The sequence below is a fragment of the Vombatus ursinus genome, unplaced genomic scaffold (genome assembly GCF_900497805.2).
Source record: "Vombatus ursinus unplaced genomic scaffold, bare-nosed wombat genome assembly UNPS02014858.1, whole genome shotgun sequence".
Classification (NCBI taxonomy): Eukaryota; Metazoa; Chordata; class Mammalia; order Diprotodontia; family Vombatidae; genus Vombatus; species Vombatus ursinus.
In genome coordinates this window covers 138,424-164,012 of record NW_020954636.1, presented here as the reverse complement: position 1 = coordinate 164,012, position 25,589 = coordinate 138,424, and the positions used below count along the sequence as shown (strand labels likewise).

General features: G+C 38.0%; 2 pseudogenes; both read right to left on the bottom strand.

The window, feature by feature from the left end:
• Window positions 1-9,791: 9,791 nt before the first annotated feature.
• Window positions 9,792-11,198, bottom strand: LOC114027284 (annotated as a pseudogene).
• A 312-nt stretch (window positions 11,199-11,510) lies between these two features.
• LOC114027278 lies at window positions 11,511-16,853 on the bottom strand (annotated as a pseudogene).
• Window positions 16,854-25,589: the final 8,736 nt, after the last annotated feature.

Here is a 25,589-nt window from a genome sequence, read left to right as displayed (position 1 = left end):
TACCTCCTTTTCCATTTGGCCCATTCTACTTTTTAAGGAGGTCTCTTCAGTGTATTTTTGTACCTCCTTTTCCATTCGGCCAATTGTATTTTTTAAGGAGTTGTTTTCATCAGTCAATTTTTGTCCTTCTTTTTGCAAGCTATTGACTCTCCCTTGCATATCTCTCATTTCTTTTCCCAATTTTTCTTCTACCTCTCTTATTTAGCTTTTAAAATCCTCCTTGAGCTCTTCCAAGAAGACTTTCCGGGCTTCGGACCAATTCATATTTCCCTTTGAGGTTTCTGATGTAGGTATATTGACAATATTTTCCTCTTCTGAGTTTGTGTTTTGATCTTCCCTGTCACCATAATAATTCTCTATGGCAGGCTTGCACAACATATGACCCATGGCCTGTTTGCATCCTGCCAAAGCGGCCCACAGGTGGTATGTTGCCTGAAATCCTTTGGTGGGCCAAATGTTGTGTAGGTCCACTCTATGCTAAGTATTCTTTTCTTCTTTTTGCTCATTTTGTTTTCCTATTTCCTGGATTTTAAAGTTGAGTTTCTCCTGCCTGAGCACAGGGGGCACTATCCCAACCTTCTTGAGCTGGGGCCTCAGGTGCTGACAACTGGGGGCTCTAAGAGTCTGGCAGCTTACCTGGTTGTGAATTGTGGTCCTAGTGGTGGTGTCTGGCATATGCTGAGGCCAGATGGGGTTTTTCTGCATTTCCCCTGGGCTACACTGAAACATGTGGAGGTCCAGCCACTAGAGGATGCCTACCTGCCCTGGGCTGTGCCAAAGCACATGGAGGTTCAGCTGCTGGAGGACGCCTGCCCACTCGACACTGTGCTGATGCAGTGGGAGATTTGGCTGCTGGAGGATGCCTGACTGTTTGGGGCTGTGCCAGTGCATGTGGTGGTTCTTAGAACTGGAGTCTGCTGCTTTCTCTGGCCAAGCTAAGGCACAAGTGGAGGGGCGTGGTCCTGGCATCTGTGTTTGCTTGCTCCACCACCATGGGGCTCAGGATCTCCCACTGGTTTGCTGAGGTGGGGCTTGCTAGGAAACATCCTGTCCTGGACTGTGTTCACTTTTTTACCCAAGTGAAACTGACCTTCCTTGTTGATTCTCCAAGTTTCCCAGGCTAAGAAACTGTTTCTTCCTGTCTTTCCACTGTCTCTGCTGTTCTCCAGGACTTTTCCTGGGGTGCTAGTTCTGAGGTTTTTTAGAGGTCAATGAGGGAGAATGAGAGCAATTTACTGCTTACTCTGCCATCTTGGCTCTGGGAACCCTATATTCTCTCTCAATTCAAGATGAATTTATCTTTCCTTAACTGCCCAATAAATCTTTTCTTGTCAGATTCCTACCACTATCAATGACAACTCATATTTATGTAGTATTTTGAAGTTTGTAAAATGTTTCCGCAAAACGATATTACCATCCTCATTTTACTCGTTAGGAAACTGAGATTTAGACAGTTTAAATGGCATATACAGATTCACACACCTTATAAATATCAGAGGCAGAATTTGAATCCAGATCCCTTCTGACTAGATCCAACTTTTTTTACTTATCACTCTCATAAGGTGTGTGGTCTTTCTCTGTTTTATCTCTTATTCTTTTCATGGACCTCAGGTGTATATGCCCTGGAGTCCATCACAGTCTTGACCCCTCTATTTTTGCATTGCCTTCTTAGAAAATCCAGAACCTATTTCCTGAGGACTCTTAGTCCCTGGTTCTACCAACTCATCACCACCAAGCAAAAAATACCCTGGCCACAATTCCTGCTCTCAGAGGTGGAAATTGTCCTTTTGGTATCCCATAGCCTGGGAGTCACAGTACCTGGAGAAGGGGAGGAGAGATCATGAGATCCCTGAAACATTTGTTCTTTCTCTCCCTTTTCCCTTCTGAATTCTTTCTACTCTTTCTTTTCTTTTTTAAATAGTATTTTATTTTTCCCAATTACATGTAAAAATAGATTTCAACATTCATTGTTTTTATTTTTTTAGGAATTATTATTTTTTCTTAATTTATTTATTTTTAATTTTTAACATTCACTTCCACAAGATTTTGAGTTCCAAATTTTCTCCTTGTTTTATCCCTTCCTCCACCCCAAGATGGCATGCATTCTGAATACACCTTCCCCTAATCTTCCCTCTCTTCTATCTCTTCCCCCCTTCTCTTATCCCCTTCCCCTTCAATTTCCTGTAGGGCAGGATAGATTTCTATATCCCATATCCTGTATATGTTATTTCCCAGTTGCACATGAAAACAATTTTTTAAACATTTGCTTTTAAAACTTTGACTTTCAAATTTTCCTCCTTCCTCCCTCCCCTTCCACCCTCAATGAGAAGGCAAGCAATTAAATGCAGGTTATACTTGTATAGTCATGCAAAACACTTCTATAGTAGTCATGTTGTGAAAAATTAAGTATATTTCCCTTCATCCTAACCCATCCCCCGTTTACTCTATTCTCTCTTTTGACCCTGTCCCTCCTTAGAAGTGTTTGCTTCTGATTATCCCCTCTCCTAATCTACCTTTCCCTCTATCATCTTCTTGCTCTCTTGTCCCCTTCCCCCCCTATTTTCCTGCAGGGTAAGATAGATTTCCATACCCAATTGAGTGTGTATGTTTTTCCCTCCTAACCTGATGATGATAAGATTCACTCATTCCCTCTCACTTTTCCCCCTTCCCCTCCACTGTAAAACCTTTTTCTTGTTTGTTTTATGTGAGATAATTTACACCACTGTACCTCTCTCTACTTTTCCCCGTATAATCCTTTCTCTCCCCTTAATTTTATTTTTTGCATATCATCCGTTCATATTCAACACACCCTGTGCCCTCTATCTGTCTATTTACATATATAATACATATATTTTTTCCCTCCAACTACTCTAATACTGACAAAGGACTCATGAGTTACAAATATTATCTTTCCTTGAAGGAATGTAAACAGTTCAACCTTAATAAGTCTCTTATAATTTCTATTTCCTGTTTACCTCTTCAATGTTTCATTTGAGTCTTGTATTTGGAAGTCAAATTTTCTATTCAGCTCTGGTCTTTTCCTCAGGAATGCTTGAAAGTCCCCTATTTCATTGAATGACCATTTTTTTATCCTGAAGGATTATACTCAGTTTTGCTGGGTAGGTGATTCTTGGTTGTAGTTCTATCTCCTTGGCCCTCTGGAATATCATACTCCATGCCCTCTGGACCTTTAACATGGAAGCTGCTAAATCTTGTGTTATCCTGATTGTGTTTCCACAGTATGTGAATTGTTTCTTTCCTTGACCTGGGAATTCTGGAATTTGGCTCCAATATTCCTAGGAGTTTTGCTTTGGGGATGTCTTTCAGAAGGTGATCGGTGGATTCTTTCAATTTCTATTTTGCCGTCTGTTTCTAAAATATCAGGGCAGTTTTCCTTGATAACTTCTTGAAAGATGATGTCTAGGCTCTTTTTTTGATCCTGGCTTTCAGATAGTCCAACAATTTTTAAGTTCTCTCTCCTGGATCCATTTTCCAGGTCAGTTGTTTTTCCAATGAGATATTTCACATTCTCTTCTATTTTTTCATTCCTTTGGATTAGTGTTACAGTGCCTTGATTTCTCAAATTGTCATTAGCTTCCAATTTCTCCATTCTAATTTTTAAGGAAGTATTTTCTTCAGTAATCTTTTGGACTTCCTTTTCCATTTGTCTAATTTTGCTTTTTAGGGCATTCTTCTCTTCATTGGCTTTTTGGACCTCTTTTGCTATTTTTTTCAGTTTTTTTTTTTTACAAAAAAATTCTTTAGTTATTAAGTGACAGTAATGATGTACCTAAAAAGCATCATAGAATAGTAGATAGAAATTTCACCTTGGAATCAGGGAGATCTGGGTTTAAGCCCTACCTTTGACACATAGGAGGTCTTTGATCATGGGTAAGTTATTCCACCTCAAAGTGCCCTCACAACTCAGTAAGACTAAACTCGTTGATAACAAGGGGCTATTTCTTTCTTTTTCTTTCCTTCCTTCATTTCTTCCTTCCTTCCTTCCTTCATATCTCTAACAGCTAATGTAGTGTTTGGAACACTGTAAGTATAATAGATATTTCACTGATTAATTGATTTATATGAATTCCTGGGAGTAATGTCCACAATAAAAATTCCCTACACTAATAAAAGCATAGTCTATCTTCCCTTCTCTACCATCCTCCCGCCAAAATAAAATCTAATGACACTGGACAGAAATATCTTTTAGATCTTCAACTACACTGAGCCATATTTTCACTTAATTTATTCCTAATTTTTAATTTCTATGCTTTATTAACCTTATTCTGTGCATTCAGATTTGTTCCTGGCAGCTGAACCAATTTTATAGAATTCTTGAAGTTACTTTCATGACAATATATCCATTAAGCTAATCTAATTAATTGTTAAAAATGTTCACCTAACTAGCTTATTAGTTATTTAGGAGCTGCAGCACCAAGAACCTGTGTTTCTAAAATCAAGAGAAATAGTGCTTCCATATGAATACTGCCTTGTTCCAGAATGGCTGCTTAATAGATTACATGATATTTGACACTTCTCCAACTTGAGAGGTAAATCAACAGAAGAGGGTTCAGGGTAAAGGATGAGGAAAAATTCAGCCAAATACATGGTCATTCTTTGAGAACTAAGAATAGGTCTTCAAGCTGGAAGGGAAATTAGAGATCACATCAGTGTATTAATTTTATTTTTCTAGACTTCTGAGAAATTCAAAGCTCATACATTAGACACTACTGAAAGGAAAAGATATTGTGCATGTTTGCTCTGTCTCTGTCTCTTTCTGTGCTCTCTGTCTCATTCTTTCTATGTGCTTCTGTCTCAGAATCTCTGTCTCTGTTTCTTTCTCTTTTGTTGTGGTTGCTGTTGCTGCTGTCTCTGTCATTATTGTAGTGGAGTTCAAAGAAAAGAAGGTTTTAGGTAGTCACAATTGTATAATAAGGGCAGGAATTTGGAACAAATGAAGGAGGTAAAGGGCAACGGCTTCCCAGATGTCAAGTAGCCTTGGTTATCTGTTCTCTTCCCAGCCACCTCTTCATTTGCATAGGAAAATTGGAGCAACTTGAGGGTTGGAAAAAACTTCTGAACCTCAGACTGAGATTGCCTTTTGCCCTTTGATGAAAGGTAGTCCTCTTCAGGTTCCACTTGAGTCTTGTATTTGAAAATCAAATTTTCTATTCAACTCTGCTCTTTTCCTCAAGAATGCTTGAAAGTCCTCTATTTCACTGAATGACCATTTTTTCCCCTGCAGGATTATACTCAGTTTTGCTGGGTAGGTGATTCTTGGTTGTAATCTTATCTCTTTTGCCCTCTGGAATATTATGCTCCATGCCCTGCAGTCCCTTAATGTAGAAGCAGCTAAATCTGGTGTTGTCCTGATTTATCCCACAATACTTGAATTGTTTCTTTCTGGCTGTTTGTAATATTTTCTCCTTGACCTGGGAACTCTGGAATTTGGCTACAATATTCCTAGGAGTTTTCCTTTGGGGATCTCTTTCAGGAGGAGATCGGTGGATTCTTTCAATTTCTATTTTGTCCTGTGGTTCTAAAATATCAGGACAGTTTTTCTTGATCATTTCTTGAAAGATGATGTCTAGGCTGTCTTTTTGATCATGGCTTTCAGATAGTTCAATAATTTTTAAACTCTCTCTCCTGGATCTATTTTCTAGGTCAGTTGTTTTTATTTTCTAATTTTTCTTTCTTTTGGATTTGTTTTACAGTGTCTTGATTTCTCATCAAGTCACTAGCTTCCAATTGCTCTATTCTAATTTTTAAGGAAGTATTTTCTTCAGTAATCTTTTGGACTTCCTTTTCCATTTGGCCAATTTTGCTTTTTAGGGCATTCTTCTCCTCATTGGTTTTTTGGACCTCTTTTGCCATTTGGGTTAGGCTATGTTTTTAAGGTGTTATTTTCTTCAGTATTTTTTGGGGACTCCTTTAGCAAGCTGTCAACTTGTTTTTCATGATTTTCTTTCATCACTCATTTCTTTTCCCAGTTTTTCCTCTACTTCTTGTATTTGCTTCTCAAAATCTTTTTTGAGTTCTTCCATTGCCTGGGACCAATTCATATTTTTCTTAGAGGCTTTGGATGTAGAAGCTTTGACTTTGTTGTCTTCTGGTTGTATGTTTTCATCTTCTTTGTCATCAAAGTAAGATTCTATGGTCTGACTCTTTTTATGCTGCTTGCTCATGATCCCAGCCAATTACTTCAGTTATAAACTCTTTGTTAAGGTAGGGATCTGCTTCCAGTGTGGAGAATGTACTGTCCCAAGCTTCAGGGATTTTGAGTAACTGCTTTCAGAGATACTTCTAGGGATGTGTAAATTTTCATTTCTTCCAAGGTAGTATGATCAAGGGTGAGGTGTTTACTCCTTTCCTGGCCTGTGCTGTGGTCTGAGTGACCACAAGCAGTTTTTCTGCCTTAGAACTGTGAGGAGGATTTCCACTCCACCACCACTACCATCTCCACCATGCCAGTGCTCCTCCTCACCCCAGGACCGCCACCCAGAACTGTGACCCACATCTAAGTATGGGAAAAGAGAATCTTACCTCAGCACTGGCAAAGAGATCCCTGCAATCCCCCTCTGATCAGCCACTGGATTCCCCCTCAGTCTATGAGCCAGAAGCTCTGGAAGCAGTCACTGCTCTGGTGTGGTACCCAGGGAATGGGGCTGGGACAGGCTTCTCTCTCACCACAGTCACAGACCTTTCCTACTGACCTTCTAAGTTGTCTTTGGTGTTCATGGGTTGAGAAGTCTGGAAATCATTACAGTTGCCCATGATTCAGTCCTCTGAGGGCTGCTCCAGGTTCCCTGTGGCCTGTGCTCCCATGCCGATCTGCTCTCCTCTCCCAGTCTGGCGCGATATACCTTTCTGATCAACCACCCAGGTTGTCTTGGGCTGGAAATTTGTTTCACTCTGTCTTTTTGTGGGTTCTGCTACTTTAGAATTTGTTTAGAGTCATTTTTACAGGTATTTGGAAGGGTTAAGGGGAGATCTCAAGCAAGTCACTGCTTTTACTCTGCCATCTTGGCTCCGCCCCTCAACATTCATTTTTGCAAAATTTTGAGTTCCAAATTTTTCTCCCTCCACCTCCCCAAAATAACAAGTAATCTGATATAGGTTATACATTTACAATCATGTTAAACATATTTCCACATCAGTCATGTTGTGAAAGAAGAGTAAGAATAAAAGGGGAAAACCATGAGGAAGAAAAACCAAACAAACAAAAAATCCCAGTGAAAATAATATATTTGTTTTTGCTCTGCATTCAGACTCCATAGCTCTTTTTCAAGAGGTGATAAGCATTTTCCATCATGAGTCTTTTGGAACTGTCTTGGATCATTGTATGGCTGAGAAGGGCTAAGTCTATCATAGCTGATCATAGCACAATGTTGCTGTTACTGTGTACAATGTTCTCTTGGTTCTGCTCATTTCACTCAACATCATTTCATGTGAATCTTTCCAGGTTTTTCTGAAACTTTCCTGCTCATAATTTCTTGTAGAGCAATAGTATTCCATTACATTCGTATACCACAACTTGTTCAGCCATTTCCCAATTGATGGGCATCTCAATTTCCATCATCAATTTCCAATTCTTTACCACCAAATAAAGAGCTGCTATGAATATTTCTGTATGTGTGGGACCTTTTCCATTTTTTATGATCTCTTTGGGATACAGACCTAATAGTGGTATTTCTGAATCAAAGGGTGTGTACAGTTTTATAGCCCTTTGAACATAGTTCCAAATTGCTCTCCAGAATAGTTGGATCAGTTCAGACCTCCACCAACAATGCATTAATGTACAGATTTTCCCACCTCTTCTCTAACATTTATCAGTTTCCTTTTCTGTCATAATAGTCAATCTAATAAGGGTGAGCTGGTACCTCAGAGTTGTTTTAATTTGCCGATCTCTAATCAATGGTAATTTAGAGCATTTTTTGTATGACTACAGATAACTTTAATTTCTTCTTCTGAAAACTGCCTGTTCATATCCTTTAACCATTTATCAGTTGGGGAATGACTTGTATTTTAATAAATTTGTGAATTCCTTCTACTCCTTTTTTTTTGATGAGGCAATCAGGGTTAAGTGACTTGTCTAGGATCACATAGCTAGTAAGTGTCAAGTGTCTGAGGTCGGTTTTGAACTCAGGTTCTACTGACTCCAAGGCCGGAGCTCTATCCACTGCATCACCTAGCTGCTCCTCTTCTACTCTTTAAAGCCTAATTTATATATCACCTCTTACATGAAGCCTTTCCTAATCCCCACTGGTGGTAGCAATATAGTAATAACTAGCACTTATATACCACTTTCAGATTTATAAAATACTTTGCACATTAACTTTTCAACAAGCCTGTGAGGTAGGTACTCTTATGATTCCCACTTTACAAATGAGAAAACTAAATGGCTTAAAGGTCAACATCTTGTCCAATGCCCTATAGCTTTAGACATTAGAGTAGTTTATTCTGCAACTCACTACTGTACTTACATAATATTTTACATTTTAGTTGCCTCTATTTGTTTCTTATCTCTGTATTATACTGTAAGCTCTACAGGCCAAGGACCATGTCATAGCTAAGATTTTTATCCCCCAGGCTAAGGTCTAGTAGTGTCACTAAAGTGAGCATTGAATACATAAATTGATAGATGATAAAAAAGGGAGAAAATGTAGGGGACAAACCAGAGAGGCTCAAGGACAGCATTGTGGAAATAGTTTCAGGAAGACCCAGTAGGATAGATAGGCCCTCCACAGCCTTACTTCCATATGTTTCCTTTAGGGATATATTCCAGTTTGCCTATGATATCTGGCAGGGTTCTAATACCACCACACCCAGCTATCAGTAACTGGAGATAAAGAAGGATTGATCTTAAAATTAATTCACTGTACAAATGACATGGAAAAATGGGTCTATTGTGTTTGTTTTTGTTTTTCAACCAAGGAGAAATATTCCAGTCCCAGAGAGAGCAACTGTCTTGCCTAGATAGAAGGGGTCACATGAACTGACCTCTGGAGGCATGAGTTTGCCCTCAGACTGTGCCGCATTGCCTCATATCAGTCCAAAAAGTTAACATTTTTCCCATCTATTGATTATAGTTTTTATTGTGCAATTACCAGTAAAGGAAGTGTTTAAACTTTCTGCATTTATTTCTGTAAGGGTGACATGTGTAGTGGAGAAATATTCCTTTCTCTTACCATCCGTTAATCACCAGACATCTATCATATCTGATGTTTCTACTTTTTGTCATGTTTTTTTCTTGTTTATGTTTTTTTAGATTTGTCTAGGGTAGAAAGGGATCCATTGAGGTCCCCAACTGCTATAGTTTGTTGTCTATTTCACCCTGTACTTCAATTATTTTTTTCTTTCAAGTATTGAGTGCTGTATATTAACATTGTTTATTTAGAGTGCCTTCAATCATAATTTAATTTCCCTGGTCATCTTTTTTGCCGTTTTTATGTTTACTATCTTTTTACTGCTGCCCTGTGGAAGATTATGATTGCTCCTTCTAGTTTTTTGGATTCACTTGTGGAAAAATGAATTCTGATTCATCCTCTCATGTTAATAGCTTTTAATACAAGATCCAGTACCATGCCTTCACATTTCAATGTCTCTTTTCAGATTCTGTCCTGGCATCAGAAATCTCAATCATACCCACAGGAACCCTCCCAACCCTGGCCCTTCTTCTCAATACTTCTTTCAGGTAGTAAATGAGTGGTCTTGGCCATCTGTAAGAATTGCCACTAGGTTAGCAGTGAGTAAGCCTGCACATAAGATAGGTCACTTCCATGGCAAAAGTGTTAAGATTGAGCTGCTATTGTTATAACCAGATCTTGCAAAAGCTGATGTAGTTTCTGGATGGTGGAATGGGTATTTTCTTCCAGCCACTCCTCTACTGTATCTGGGTAGAAAATTTTTTCAAGTGCTGCCTGCAGCTCTTGGATGATAGCATTCCACCTGATTAGGAGACTTATGGCATCTGGCTGGATGTGCTGGATCATCTTCCTCTTGCAGTGGTAAAGGCTAAACTGGTCTGTCACATGCCTGTTCCTTCATAGCAGTTAATCCACACAGCACCTTAGATGAAAGCTGACCTGAGTGGCCAGAGTGAAAACATCACTGCCAGGGAAAGTTTCCAGATCTTTCATTCATAAAACTATTGACTTCCAAATTTGACAAACCTAGGTACTTCTCCACTATTTTTTTTAACATTGTTAGTATAACCTCCATGTTTGAGTGCCTGCAGACATACTGCTAGGTATGGGATGCCCACAGGGAGCAATTCATAGACAGCAAAGATGTGGTCATACTTTTGCCAATAGTTAGAATGATTGCGGCATCTGTCAGGTCCATTGTCTGCCACTTTCAACCACTGGATGTTATTTTTGAGGTGATGACCAATAATGGTCAAAAATTGATTCACCACTGTGGCAACTTTAAAAGCCCTGACTACTGACAGTTTAGTGAAACCACATTTTCTGTACTTATCCATGAGGAGAACCTTTCCAATTACATCCATATCTTCATTACAGTCCCAGATCATTGGCTCCACCAGGTGTACTATTCCAGATTCTGTGAGACACTCTTCACTAATACTCTTAAGCATGTCATCCCATACATTGGGTCTCACATTGGGGTGGTGGATGAGTACATGGCTGGCAACTGTTTTCATCTAGATGAGACACAGTTTTACCATATTGTTCTGTTTCTGCTGCAGTCACTGTTAGTCATCTCCCTTTCACCACGGTAATGTATCTCATCACATCCTATGTGGAACCATCAAATGCCTCTGTAAAGCTCCATTACTTGATTGATCATTGTATCCACTAATGCCAGGGATTCCTCCTTGTGGGACTTCAAAGCATTGGGGAATGGCTCCACTTCCCAGAGGTGAGAAAATTGCTCGTGCTTCAGAACAAATTCCATGTGTCCAAATGTCTGTACCAGGGGAATAAACTCTAACTCATGTAGTTTGGCCAGATGAAGAATATCTTTGATCTCAGAAAGGTTATAGGCATACCTGGCTCTTTGAAGCTATAGAGGTTCCTCATAGGGAAACATGTTTTCATATTCAGTGAGGATGACATTGGCACCAAGGACAGGAAAGAAAGGGAAAACCACTGCCAGGTGGTTTAAAGGTACTCTGGGGGAGCTCCTTTAAGGTCCAAGTGTACAAGTTGCATTCTGAGTAGTGAAAAGTCTGACATTTTGGCATTTATTAATGCTGCTTTTTAGTCTTCAAGATCTCTAGTGTAGGCTGTTCTTAACTTGCGGTGTTCAACCTGGCTTTTGCAATTAACCTCAGTGATTCCATTCACATCACAGGGACCTGAGTTCTCCAGTCCCAGGAAGGTTACACACTCCAGCTTCATAGGAACAGAACTTTATTCCCATTTTCTTAGAAAAAAATAAATAGAAACTCAAGTACAGGCAATTGCAATTAATAGAAATCATTTTATTGGCATCATGTCCCAACACAGAATACCAAAGAAAGGGACAGAAACAGGGCTCAGGTGCCTTTAGCTGTTGGCAGCAATAGTTGCCTCAATCCAGTCCAGATACTTGCAGACTTTGGTGTAGACACCAGGCTTATTCTTCCAGGCACAACCAGCACCCCAGCAGACAATACCCTGGAGCTGTCCGTTACACACCATGGGGCCACCTGAGTCACTCTGGGGGAATAGAGAACATGAATGAGTGAGGAGAGGGAAAGAAAGAGACTACAAACCCCACCTTAATATGAAGCTTGGGATCATAGACTCAGACGTGGAAGAGATCTCAGAGGTCATCCAGCCCAACCCATGACTTTATGGTCATCTAGTCCTTCTGCAATGTCATCTTCCATTGACCATTCCTGTCCCTCCAGATCTTCATGATTATTCCCATTCAGCCCCCCTTCAACTCATCTGGAGGTGCTTGAGAAGGTACTGGTAAAGACATCCTTCCTCTTTTCTTTCTTTTCTGAGAACTTGACCTTTCTCCAAACCCTAGTCCTTGTTGGGCTTAATGAAAGTGCTGTTTTCTTGTGCTTATAGAAAGTCAGGGCCTTACCTGACAGGAATCCTTGCCACCCTCCAGGAAGCCAGCACAGACCATGTTTTCTGTGATCTGACCGGGATAGGAGGACTTACATTGGGCATCAGACAGAATGGGAGCATTCAAACACTGCAGAAGATCTGGGTAGTCAACTGTGAAGAGAATGGGATTTGGAGGAGGATCAGAGCAGTTGTCACACTAAAGAAGGAAGCACAGCACCTAACAGAGTGCTAAATCCTATGAGCAGAGTTGGGTGAAAGGGACTTAGGTACTTTAGTGCAGAAAAGAGAAAATAGTTTGCACTCTCCTTCCTCTGAACTCTTATAATTTCCAGATATTTCTCATGGCACATCTCATATTTCTCTGTATGATGGTCCTTTGTGTCATTGTTTTATCCCTTCTACTAGATTGTAGAAAGTCAGTGATGCCTAATGGATAGAGAACTGGCTTTGGAACAAGGCAGATACACATTTAAGTCTTGTTTCTTACTCCTATGGGCTATATGACATGGGGCAGGTCGCTTAATTTTTAGTTTTGTAAGCAATTCTCTCTATGATTGTTAGGTTGCAGAGAAGGAACTGTTCTGGAGTGGTAGAGGGGATTATCCCACTGTGAAGCTCCCTATTGCAATGAAATCATTGGTCCAAGCTCTATCTTTAGCCATACTCAAATGTAACCTCCTTCAAGGAAGAACCCAGTTTTTCATGTTGATATATTTTTCATATTACACAGCAGAGAGCCTTGTAGATAATAGTCACCTGAATATGTTTGATGAGGGAGTCTTAGTATGAGGCCAAATTATTAACTGCAATAAGATGGCCCTATCCTTACTATCACTAGAAATAGAATGTTATTATTATTGTGTATTTAAGGCATTCACGATTTGAACAAATTTAACATGTGCCTCTAGATATAGAAAATGGACCTGGAAAATTACTGAATGGGTTTCTAGGACAGTACCCTATATATTAGGACACCTAGGTGGCACCATGGGTACAGTGTCAGGCCTGGAGTCAGAAGACTCAACTTCCTGAGTTCAAATGGGGCCTCAGACACTTATTAGCTGTGTGATCCTGGGCAAGTCATTTAACCCTGTTTACCACAGTTTCCTCATCTGTAAAATGAGATGGAGAAGGAAATAGCAAACTACTCCAGTATCTCTGCCAAGAAAACTCCAAATGGGGTCATGAAGGGTCAGTTATGACTAAAATAATAACAACAACAAAACCCTGTATACTGTTGGTAGTGTTTGGGGCAACCTGAGCTAACAGGTAGCAGAGATCATGGAGAATTGTGTGGAATTGTATGTAGAAAAAGTATGACTATTAATTATATTTAGGATCTATCCATTATTCAGTGTTTAGCATTGAATAAAGAGCTAAATCATCTTGTGAGATATGAAACACCTCCTCTCAATTAAAAAGGTGGGAAAGGAAATCTATTGATTTGAGATACTAGAGGGAAAACCAGCTGCTCATATAATCTATAGTCACTTAGCTCAAGACGAGACATTTAAGGCCATCTCATCCTCTTCATTTTTACAGATCAGTAAACTGAGGCTCAGAAAGATAAGGTGACTGGTCCAAGCTCACAGAGGAAGGGTCTCACAGGACTAGTGGTTGATCCAGAGTATTCTGACCTTAAGTTGAGTGTCCCTTTTACACTGGAGGACAAAACTGAGGTCAAGAGATGGTCAGTGCCTTGTCTGAGGTTTCAGAGCTAATAGATTTAAGAGCTAGGCCTCAAATCCAAGTTTTCTTCATTCTACGTTCCACCACACCATCCAGCTTACATTTTACTCTTTAAAATAGTGCAATCATTTCAAGCCACTTAGACTGGGTTCAGGTTACATATTAGATTGGAAATAGTAGAACTAGGTATAAAGAAAGAACTTTTTTTGGTTGTTTTACTCATCTCTGACTCTTTGTATGCCCATTTGGGGATTTCCTGGCAAAGATACTTGCAAAGATACATTTCCTTCTCCAGCTCATTTTACAAATGAGGAAACTGTAATAAACAGTGTTAAGTGACTTGCCCAGGGTCACGCAGCTAGAAAGTGTCTGTGACTAGATTTGAACTAGGGAAGATGAGTCTTGCTGATTCCAAGCCCAGTACTCTATCCTCTGTGCCACCAAGCTACCCTCAAAAGAGAGAGAATTAGCTCTGTCTAGACTGATAGGTATTGGGTATAGATCCAAATATACAGGAGGGAAGTGAATCAGAGGTGAGACTAGAAAACAAGAGACAGGCAAAATAAAAAAAATTCAGAGAATGTCTCTGTATTTTTGGAACTTGACCATTAGATACTTCTGGATGTCATTTTGACTAATTCTACTCTTTCTCCAAATTCCTTTGAAAAGTTTCTTCTTTCCAACAATGTGACATTTAATGGGAAGAGGAGAGTGGTGTGTAAGTACCCTAAAGGTAGGCTAGTGTTAGTGGGATAGTCAAAAGAAATGACAGTTTTGGAAAAAAATCCTTGGAGTTTTTCTATATTAGTTTCTATATTAGTTGTTTTCAGCATAAAAGAAGTATTTATTTCTATTGCGGGCTTCCTGAGATCAGGAAGGGGGAGGAAAGGTAGGGCTATACTATAGAGAACAGGAAGAAGGGAGAAGCTGACCTAAGGTCAGGGGGATTGATCTAATGCAAAGGTATGGGACAGGGCAAAACTACTCACCACCAAAGCTCAGGGTATTGCCCCAACCAGAGATGAGACACTCCATTCCTGCCAATGCACAGGACTTGGGCAGGGAGATGGTAGCCACACGAGTGTTGATGACAGCTGGGGTTTTCAGCTTGATCAGCATGATGTCATTATTGAATGTTTGCCTGTTGTATCTTGGGTGGAGGATGACCTTTTCTGGGTTGATGAACTGTTAATTTCCCTCAATGACCTTTATGTTATGCTTCCCAGTCTCACCTGAAGTTGGCTGATGAAGACAACTATCTTTGATGCTGGATGTGGTCACAAAGGGTACTCTCTTCTAAGAATTGGGTAGACACTCTACCTAGGATTCTGTACAGTTTGGATCACATTAAATGTAATATAAATAATGTATGATGTAGAATTCTGTCTTTGTGAGTGTGTGTGTGTGTGTGTGTCCAGTAGCACTGCCTACAATCCTGTTCTATGGAGAAATGCAAAGGATGGGTGTGGATGTTGCAAAAACCTGCCCACTTTTTACCTTACTGATAAGGTGATATAGAGCAATGAAACCTTATTTCTAGACATTTAAAAACTCCACCTTCTTCACAACTCTTTACACTTTTACTTACTCTGTGTGACTCATTTTGAGTCATGTAACACAAAGCTTAGTCTATGAATTATCCTGTTTCCAATCTACTTCTAACTTTGCTCCTTTTTATCCCAATCTGCAATGCGGACCATGATTCTAACTTCTTTGAATTTTTGCTCTTAAACCCAAGTTGCACCCATTTTCCTCCATGAGATTTCCTAAAAGTACCATCATTAACTGGCTGTGGAACCCACCGTGGGGGCAGCACCAGTGCTATCACTTACAATTAGTATCAATGAGCGGCTGACACCACCCACTGGTCATTGATGAGAGCACCATCACAGATATGCTGGCCAGAATTCAGTGACACCTGGTAGGGGAGGCTGTTCGCCTCACAGGTGTAGCCCCTGATGATCTTATCATCATCATCTGTGGAAAAAGCAACTTGCAGGGGGGAATTTTGGAGAAGAAAATTTAGCAACATGTGAAGTCTAAGACTTAGGGTGATTTCTAGAAATCATACAAAATCCCTTCAAAGACTGGAGATCATTACTATTATGACCATGGATAACATAATCAATAGCTCTGTCTCCCTGTCTATGTTTTCCTCTCTGTCTTTCGGTCTGTCTGTCTCTGTGTATTTCTCTTTTTTTTTTTCTCTCTCCCCAACTTTCTCTCAGCTGTTTTCTTCAAGACTTAAACAATGGGCAATCTGAGAAGAGTGCCAGAATCATAATTAAGAGTATGAGAATGACATGGAATAAATACTACTTCACTTATCCATATTGTTTTTAGAAATCTATTAAGCCCCATCTAGATGACAGGGTCTTCTACCCTCTTGGACATTCTTCTGCCCTCCGTTGTTCCTTCTGTCCCTTCATGTCATATCAGCCTCTTGTAGCTTCTCCCCAAGCTGCATCCTACATTGGGCTCTACCTTATTTTACACAGAATCTCCTCCATTCTACCTCCGTAAGTTAAAAATAGAGAAGAATATTCTTATTTTCACAGGCAATACAATCAATCAATAATCATTAATTACCAACTCTCATTTGATCTGGAGCATCCAAAGGTAAAAAATGAAATATTTCTGTCCCTTATAAGCTCACATTTCATTACTTTGAAGGTGAACCTGTCCCTTCCCTTCTCCTTTCCTTTTTTTATTCAGATTAGCCTCCTCATTCACTGGTTCTCCCTTATCTTGGACCCTATTGTTTTTCAACCCATTGATATTTTCCACTTGCTCCTGTTTCCTTCCTTTCTATTTGCACATAGTTCCAGCTCTATCACTGCATGCAGAGGTTTGCTTACCAGAAGATCCTATCCTTGTGCATATTGGGGACTGACAGAGGTGAATGAAGTTGGGACGGACTTGGAAAAAGAAGCTAGAAAGGTTGGTAGGTGAAGAGACAAACTAGACAGATATGGGGGTGGGGGGAGTAGGGAAGAGCAATAACTGAAGAAGATAGAAGGATAGATTGAAAGGATGGACAGAATGTTCTTCAGGCGAGAGGTAGTAAGGGTTCTAAGATGATTAGGAGGGCTCACCAGTTGCTCCAACAAAAGCCAGGATCAGAAGAGGGTTCATATTGGAAGGGTTTGGTTGACTTTTTGATGGAGCTCTCAGCTTTTTATATTCTTGTGGGAGAGTTGAAATTGTTTGTAAAGCAGAAGGTCACCTCTTTGCTCCCATCCACCCCACACACCGGCCACCTTTCCCCTTCCTACCATCTCCTATCAGTTCTCCTAGTTTTAACTTTTTCACAGATAAAGAGCTTTTAAATGATAAAGAAATTTCCATGGGTGTTTCAATTAATTGATGCCTGTGAGAATTAACTGAAATGGAGAGAATGGGAGTTTCTTTACAGGGGGCTTAAGAGTTTTTCTGGTGGTCTATGCTCTTTCCAGATAGATTTGTGGTGGCATGGATGTTTGAAGGAAGGAGCAGGAGAAGGATGAGGAAGAAAAGAGGAAAAGGAAGAGAAAACAGCAATGTCTTGAGTTTCTCCACTCTGTAAGCCTAATATCTTGGTATTAAATTGATTTGGGGGATATTATCTGACCGTATCTGAACAAACCAAGAAGGAAGTAGGGGTTTGGTTTAGCAATAGATTCCTTTACTCAGGGCTCCTGGTGGCTCTGTGAATCACTCTGTTCATGTTTCTACCCCTAAAAAGAAGGGATGTTCTCCTAGGATAAATGCCATATCTTGAGGAAATAAGAACCAAAGTTGAATGAAGTTTAGAACATATTGCCAGGCCTCCTTTCAAATCTCAGCTTGCTATTTCAAGCTTTGTGTATATGGGAGTGTTGACATGTAATAACAGTTTTGAGTAAATTTTACCATGTTTTGATAACAGTAATTCAGATGGGAAAGGCAGAAAAAATGGTTGTTAGGGAATCAGAATTTATCAGAAGTGGGACAATAGAAATGTGGTCCCTAGCTGCCATCGCTGAATTCAGGCCACTTGAACTATATGAATTGCATGCCATGATAGTGAAAGAATATGTGAATATGGTTGCTAAATTGCTGTTGGTGACATTTGGAAAACTACAACAAATGGAAGGGCATGGGAGACAGGCATCAGCTGTGATTATTTTCAAAAGGGAGAAGAAGGTAGAGTTATCAAACTTTTGACCAATGAGAAATTCAATTCCTAGAAAATTCTTAAAGGCATTTTGAAAAAAAAATTTTGGAAGTGGCAATCATATTTAACCATCATATTTTTCTATCAAAATATACACAATTAGTACATATAGAAGTCAAACACTCCCATAAAACTCTTATGTACCACAATGAATGGTGATAAAGAATCAATCAATAAATAAGCATTTATTTAGTGCCTGCTATGTGCCAGGCACTTCACTATATAATGGGAACAAAAGCAAAATACAGTTCCTATCCTTAAGGAGCTTACTGGTGCAGATAAGCAAGGGAAAGGCAAAAAGGAACAGTTATAAGTTTCTCTTCTTAATCCAGAACCACTCAAAAAGACCCACTGGAATCCTGCATGAGTTCTGGGCAGAGAAAAGTCAAGGGAGGCAGAAGGCAAAGCACAGATTGAGAGCTGAAATTGGAGACAGATCAGCATCCAGGCAGGCCATCTGCAATGAGCAGTGGAAATGGGCCATACCAGAACCTAGGCAAAGCTTAGGCAGTTTAACATCCAGGCAGCCCCACCTGAGGCAGAGACAGAGCTGGGACAAGGGAAGGACCTGGAAAGCAAAGCATCTGAAGTCTACTTAGAGGCTTGCTCACCAACAACATTAACACAGTCTGGATGGGATGATTGAGACTCACATCAAGGGATTAACTTTGTGTGGCAGTTGTGCAACAAGAAAGAGTCAGAGAAAGAGTCAAGACTAAAACATTAGCACAGTTCCTGGAATGTATGCCATCTTAATAAATACTAATATCAATAATAGTGATAAATATAAAAATAATCAATAAATATAATAAGTACAATAAATTATTAATAAACATTAATAAATCCTCATTGGCTTGACCTATGTCAAGCCACCAGGAGAGTGAGCCAAAACTAAGTTATTCTTGTAGAAGGAAGGTGCTAGTGTTAGCTGTTATATCCAGGACCAAATAGGGACTATTCACACCATTCAAGATTATGGAAAAGAGATGAATCGGATCCCAACAAAAAACCCAATAGGAAAAACTGAGGTGGGGAATATAAGTAAATAGAAGAAACCATTGAACACCATGCAAAAATATCTTGGATTTAGAGAACCAGGTTCAAAAGATTAACTCCATAACAAGTCCAATTAGAGGCTCAGAGAAAATAATATCCTGGCTTTGGGGATCAAAAGAGTACCTGGAAGAAATGAAACAAGAGATGAGATGTTCACATCCAGTGCCATGATGGCAGAGTGAGGAAGGAACCCTCTGAAGTCCTCCCAAATTCCCTTCCAAACAACTAGAAAATCACCTCAGAACTGATCTAGAAGCTTACCAGCCCAGCAGGAAAGGTCAGTCTCACTGGGATAAGAGGGGAGCAAGGTGCAAGAACAGCAGCTACAACCAGCCTCAAAGCCAAGGGCCTGCAGCAAGGCTCCAAGTCTGGAGCAATCCACCAGTGAGACCTCTCAGTCCTTCAAACCAATAACCCCTTAGGCAAGCTAGCAGTCTGTGCAGAGAAGCAAGTCCCTATCCCAGTGACCCCACCCACAGAACAGACTTCCAGCAGGGCCTTGAGCCCATTGTTGACCAATGGTTAGGCCCCAACCTGGGGTTGGCTAACAGTGAGACCCCACCCCTGGGGCAGACCAATAATTTGGCCAGCTACCAAAAAGACTCTGTTAAAATAACAACCAGAAGAAAGGCCACTCCCTGGGGCAGGCCATCAGCTAAACCCCACACCCAGGAGGCCCATAGGGATGCTTCACCCCTAGTACTAGTCAGAAGGGTAAGTAACCCTCTAGTAAAAGTGAGTAGCTAAGCCCTAAAGCCTAGTGAAAGACAGCAGGAAAACTCTGAACCCCAGTACTAAAAGCTTAGAGCAGTGCAGGACCAACTCTCACAGAAAAACTCCAAGTCACAAAAACAGCAGAAAAAAATGAACAAAAACCACAACAACAAAAAAAAGAATTTGACTATAGAAAATTACTATGGTGACAGAGAGGACTAAAGCATAAAATTAGAAGAGGGTAATAGTGTCAATATGGATATAGGTGAAACCTTAAAGAAAAATATAATCTGGTCTCAGGCCCTAAAATAATTCCTTGAAGGGTTTTAAAATGCTTTTAAAAATCAAACTAGAAAAGTAGAAGAAAAAATGGGAAAAGAAATGAGAATAGTGCAAGATAATCAAAAAAAAAAAGTCAATAGCATGGGAAAAATATACAAAAATTTGCTGAGGATAATAATTACCTAAAAAATAGAATTGGCCAAATGGAAAAGGAAGTACAAAAACACACTGAAGAAAATAACTCCTTAAAAATTAGAATTGAGCAAGTGGAAGCTAATGATTCTATGAGACAACAAGATATGGTAAAAAACATGATTTAATAAGTTAAAAAAATAGAAGAAAATATAAAATTACTCAAAAAACAACCAACCAACCAACCTAGAAAACAGATCCAGGAGAGATAATATAAGAATTATGAGATTACCTTAAAGTCAGTATAAAAAAAAAAGCCTTTTTTTCAAGAAATCAAGAAAGAAAACTGCCCTGATATATTAGAGCCAAAGGGCAGATAGAAAATGTTAAGTTATTGAAATTGATAGAAATTGAAAGAATCCTCCAATCACCACTTGAAAGAGGTCCCAAAATGAAAATGCCTAGAGCATCATAGTCAAATTCTAGAGCTCATAGATCAAGGAGAAAGTACTGCACTCAGTCAAAAAGAAACAATTCAAATATTGTGGAACTACAGTCAGAATTACAAAAGATTTAGCCGTTTCTGTATTAAAGAACCAGAGAGTTTGGAATATGATATGCCAGAAGGCAAAGGAGTTAGAATTACAACCAAGAATCACCCACCTAGCAAAACTGAATATAATCTCTCAGGGAGAAAAATGGGCATTTGAAAACTCAGAGGACTTTCAAGCAATCCTCATTAAAAGACAAGAGCTTGACCTCCAAACCAAGACTCAAGGGAAACATAAAAAGGTAAAAAAGAAACAAGAAAGAGAAAATATAAGAAATACAATCAGGTAAAATTGTTTATATTTCTATATGGAAAGATAATATTTGTAACTCTTAAGAACTTATTTTTATAAGAGCATTCAACTCTTATATAATTATAGTTATATGTATATGTATATGTACATATTAATTATAATTATAGCATATATCTGTATGTATAGACAGATAGCATGGATATAAGTTGACTTTAATGGGATTTCACCCTCCAAAAAAAACAAAATAAATGGGTGAGAAAGAAAATTACACTGGAAGAAGAAAGGAGAGGGGATTGAATGGGTCAAATTATCTCACATAAAAGAGGTATGAAAGAGCTATTATAATGGGGGTGAGGGAACATGGGGTGGGTGATGGGCAAAGCTTAAATATTACTCTCATCAAAATTAGTTCAAAGAGGGAATAACATATGCATTCATTTGGATACAGGAATCTATTTTATGGTATAAGGAAGTTAAAAAGGACAGGAATAATAGAAGAGGGAAGAAGACACTGATAAAAGGGAGGGTAGAATGCAGAAGGTGGTGATCAAAAATAAAACTCTTGTGAAGAGGGAAAGGGAAAGGGTAGGTGGGGTAAGGGTGGGGAATAAACAAGGGGAAAATAGCCTAGAGGGAAATAGCTAGTTACAACTATAAATGTGAATTGGATGAGCTCACCCATAAAACAGAAAAGGATAGCAGAATGGATTAAAAACCAAAATCCTACAATATGTTGTTGACAAGAAACACATTGGAAGCACAGAGATATTCACAAGCTAAAGTTCAGAAGCTGGAGCAGAATCTATTATCCTTCAGCTGAAGCAAAGAAAGCAGTGGTAGCAATCATGATCTCAGACAAAGCAAAAGCAAAAATAGATCTAATTAAATGAGATAAAGAAGAAAACTATATCTTGTTGAGAGATATCATAGACAATGAAGTCATATCAATACTCAACATGTATGCACCAAATGGTATAGCATCTAAATTTTTAAAGGAGAAGTTGAATGAGTTACAGGAGGAAATAGATAATAAAACTATACCAGTGGGGGACCCCAACATTCCCCTCTCAGAACTAGATAAATCTAACCAAAAAATAAACAAGGAAGAAGTTAAGGAGGTGAATAAATTTCTGCAAAAATTAGATATGATAGATCTCTGGAGAAAATTGAATGGGAATAGAAAGGAATATACCTTTTTCTCATCAGTATATGGCACCTGCACAAAAATTGACCATGTATTAGGACATAAAAACCCCACAACCAAATGCAGAAAAAGAGAAGAAGTTAATGCATCCTTTTCAGATCATAATGCAATAAAATTTACACTCAATAATGGACAGTAGAGAGATAAAAAATTAATTAGAAATTCAATAATCTAATTTTAAAAACCAAGTGGGTCATAGAACTAATCATAGAAACAATCAATAATTCCATTGAAGAAAATTACCACAATAAAATAGCGTACTAAAATTTTTGTGATGCAGCCAAAGCGGGTACATAGGGGAAAATTTATATCTCTAATTGCTTGCAGCAATAAAATAGAGAAAAAGCAGATCAATAAATTGGGCATGCAACTAAAAAAAAAAACTAGAAAAAATGTAATTCCCCAATTAAACACCAAATTGGAAATTCTGAAAATCAAAGGAGAGATTAATAAAAGTGAAATTAAGAAAACTACTGAACTAATAAATAAAACTAGAAACTGATTTTATGGAAAAAAACAATGAAAGAGATAAACTATTGGTTAATATGATTTAAAAAAGGAATGAAGAAAACTACTAGTAACAAAAATGAAATAGATGAATTCACCACCAATGAAAAGGAAACCAAAACAATTGTTAGGAGCTATTTTGCCCAATTACATGCCAATAAATATAATGATCTAAATGAAATGGATGAATATCTAAAAAAATATAAATTATCCAGATTAACAGAAGAAATAAAATGCTCAAATAACCCAATTTTAGAAAAAAAATTAAACAACCCATCAATAAAATTCCTAAAAAAAATATTCCTAGGACCAGATAGATTCACAAGTGAATTCTACAAAACATTTGAAGCGCAACTAATCCCAAAACTGTATAAAATACTTGGGAAAATAAGCAAAGAAGGAGTCCTATCAAATTCATCTTATGACACAATTATGGTGCTAATACACAAACCAAGAAGAACCAAAACAGAGAATGAAAATTATAGACCAATTACCCTAATGAATATTGATGTAAAAATTTTAAAGAAAATACTAGCAAAGAGATTATAGCAACATATCACAAAGATCATAAATTATGACCAGATGAGATTTAGATCTCAACAGCAGAGCTGTTTCAGTGTTAGGAAAACTATCAACATAATTGACCATATCAATAATAAAACAACAGAAATCATATGATTATCATGATAGATACAGAAAAAATCTGATAAAATACAGCACCCATTCCTATTTGAAACACTAGAAAGCATAGTAATAAATGAAGCTAACCTCAAAATTATAAGTAGTATTTATCTGAAACCTTCAGCAAGCATTTTTTGTAATAAACATGTAATCATGTAATATGTAATATAACAATGTAATAAGTTAGAAGCCTTCCCAATACAATCATGGGTGAAGCAAGGATGCCCATTATCAACCCTATTATTTAATATTGTACTAGAAATGTTAGTTACAACAGTAAGAGCAGAAAAAGTAATTGAAGGAATTAAAATAAGCAACGAGAAAACAAAACAATTACTCTTTGCAGATGATATGAAATTTTACTTAGAAATCCTAGAAAATCAACTAAAAACTACTTTAAATTATTAATAACTTTAGCAAAGTTGCAGGATACAAAATAAATCCATATAAATCATCCTCATTTCTATATATTACCAACAAAGTCTAGCAGCAAGAGATAGAAAGAGAAAATCCATTTAAAACAATTGTAGACAATATAAAATACTTGGTAGTTTACCTGCCAAGACAAATGTAGGAACTATATGAACACAATTATAAGCACTTCCCACACAAATAAAGTCAGATCTAAAGCATTGGAAAAATTTTACTTGCTCGTGGGTAGACTGAGCCAATATAATAAAAAGGACAATTCTACTTAAGTTAATCAATTTATTCAGTGTCATACCAATCACAGTATCAGAAAATTACTTTATAGAGCTAGAATAAATAATAATAAAATTCATCTGGATGAATGGATATCAACAGAATCAATGAAAAACATGTGAAAGAAGGAGGTTTAGTCATACCAGACTAAAGCAGTAATTATCAAAATAATCTGATACTGGCTGAGAAATAGAGTAGTGGATCAGTGGAATAGATTAGGTACAAATTACATTATACTAAATGAGGATAGTAATCTAGTATACGATAAAGTCAAAGATCCAAGCTTTTGGAACAAAAGATTATTTGACAAAAAAACTGCTGGGAAATTGGAAAACAATATGACAGGAACTAATAATAAACCAACGTTTCACCCCACATACCAAGATAAGGTCCAAATAAGTATATGCTTTCCACCTAAAGGGTGATACCATAAGCAAATTAATAGAGCATGGAAGAGTATACAGATAAACATGTAGATAAGAGAAGAATTTAGGACCAAAGAAGGTATAGAGAGCAATACAAAATGGAAACTAGATAACTATGATTATATAAAATTTAAAAAGTTTTGCAAAAACAAAACCAATGCAACCAAAATTATAAGGAAAGCAGAAAAAAGGGGGGAAATTTTTATAAGTATCTCTGATAAAGGTCTCATTTCTCAAATATGTAGAAAGCTGAGTCAAATTTATAAAAATATAAGTCATTCCCCAATTGATAAATGGTCAAAGGATATGAATAGGTAGTTTTCAGACAAAGAAATAAAAGCTATATATAGTCTTATAAAAATATTGTTGATGAGAGAAATGTGAATTAAAACAACTCTAAGGTACCACCTCACATATATCTATAACAGTTCTTTTTGTCGAGGCTAAGAACTGGAAATAAAAGAGGATGCCCATCAATTCGGACAAGCTGTGGTATATTATTGTAAAGGGATATTGTGCTATAAAAAGTGAAAAGCAGGATGATTTCAGAAAAACCTTGAAAGACTTAATGAACTGATTCATAATGAAGGGAACAGAACGAGGAAAATGTTGTACACAGTAGCAGTAATATTCTTCAATGGAGAACCGTGAATGACTCTCAGCAATATAAATATTTGAGACTAATCCAAAGGACCAATGATGAAGCAGATTATCTGACTCCAGCAAAAGAATGGATATTAATTGAATACAAACTGAAGCATACTATTTTTCACTTTCTTTCTTTCTTTTTTTTTCTTCCTTTATTCAAGTCATCTTGTACACATTGATTAATATGGAAATGTTTTACATGATTGCACATGTATATCCTATATATTGGTCTGATTGTTTACCAACTTCAGCAGGGGGAAAGGGATGGGGGAAGAAGGGATAGAATTTAGAACTCAAAACTTTAAGTAGAAATACTTAAAAAATGGAAAAAAAATTGAGCTTGAAGCACACATACACACAAAAGAAGTACACTCAACAGAAGAAAACAACTTACTAAAATAGTGGCCATATATGCAAGGGTTCTGTCTAGTGCTAACTCAAGCAAATGGCAGGCACATGACCTTTATATTTCAAACAAGAAAAAAAGGTGGGTGAACTTTTATTGCTAAATTAACTCATATA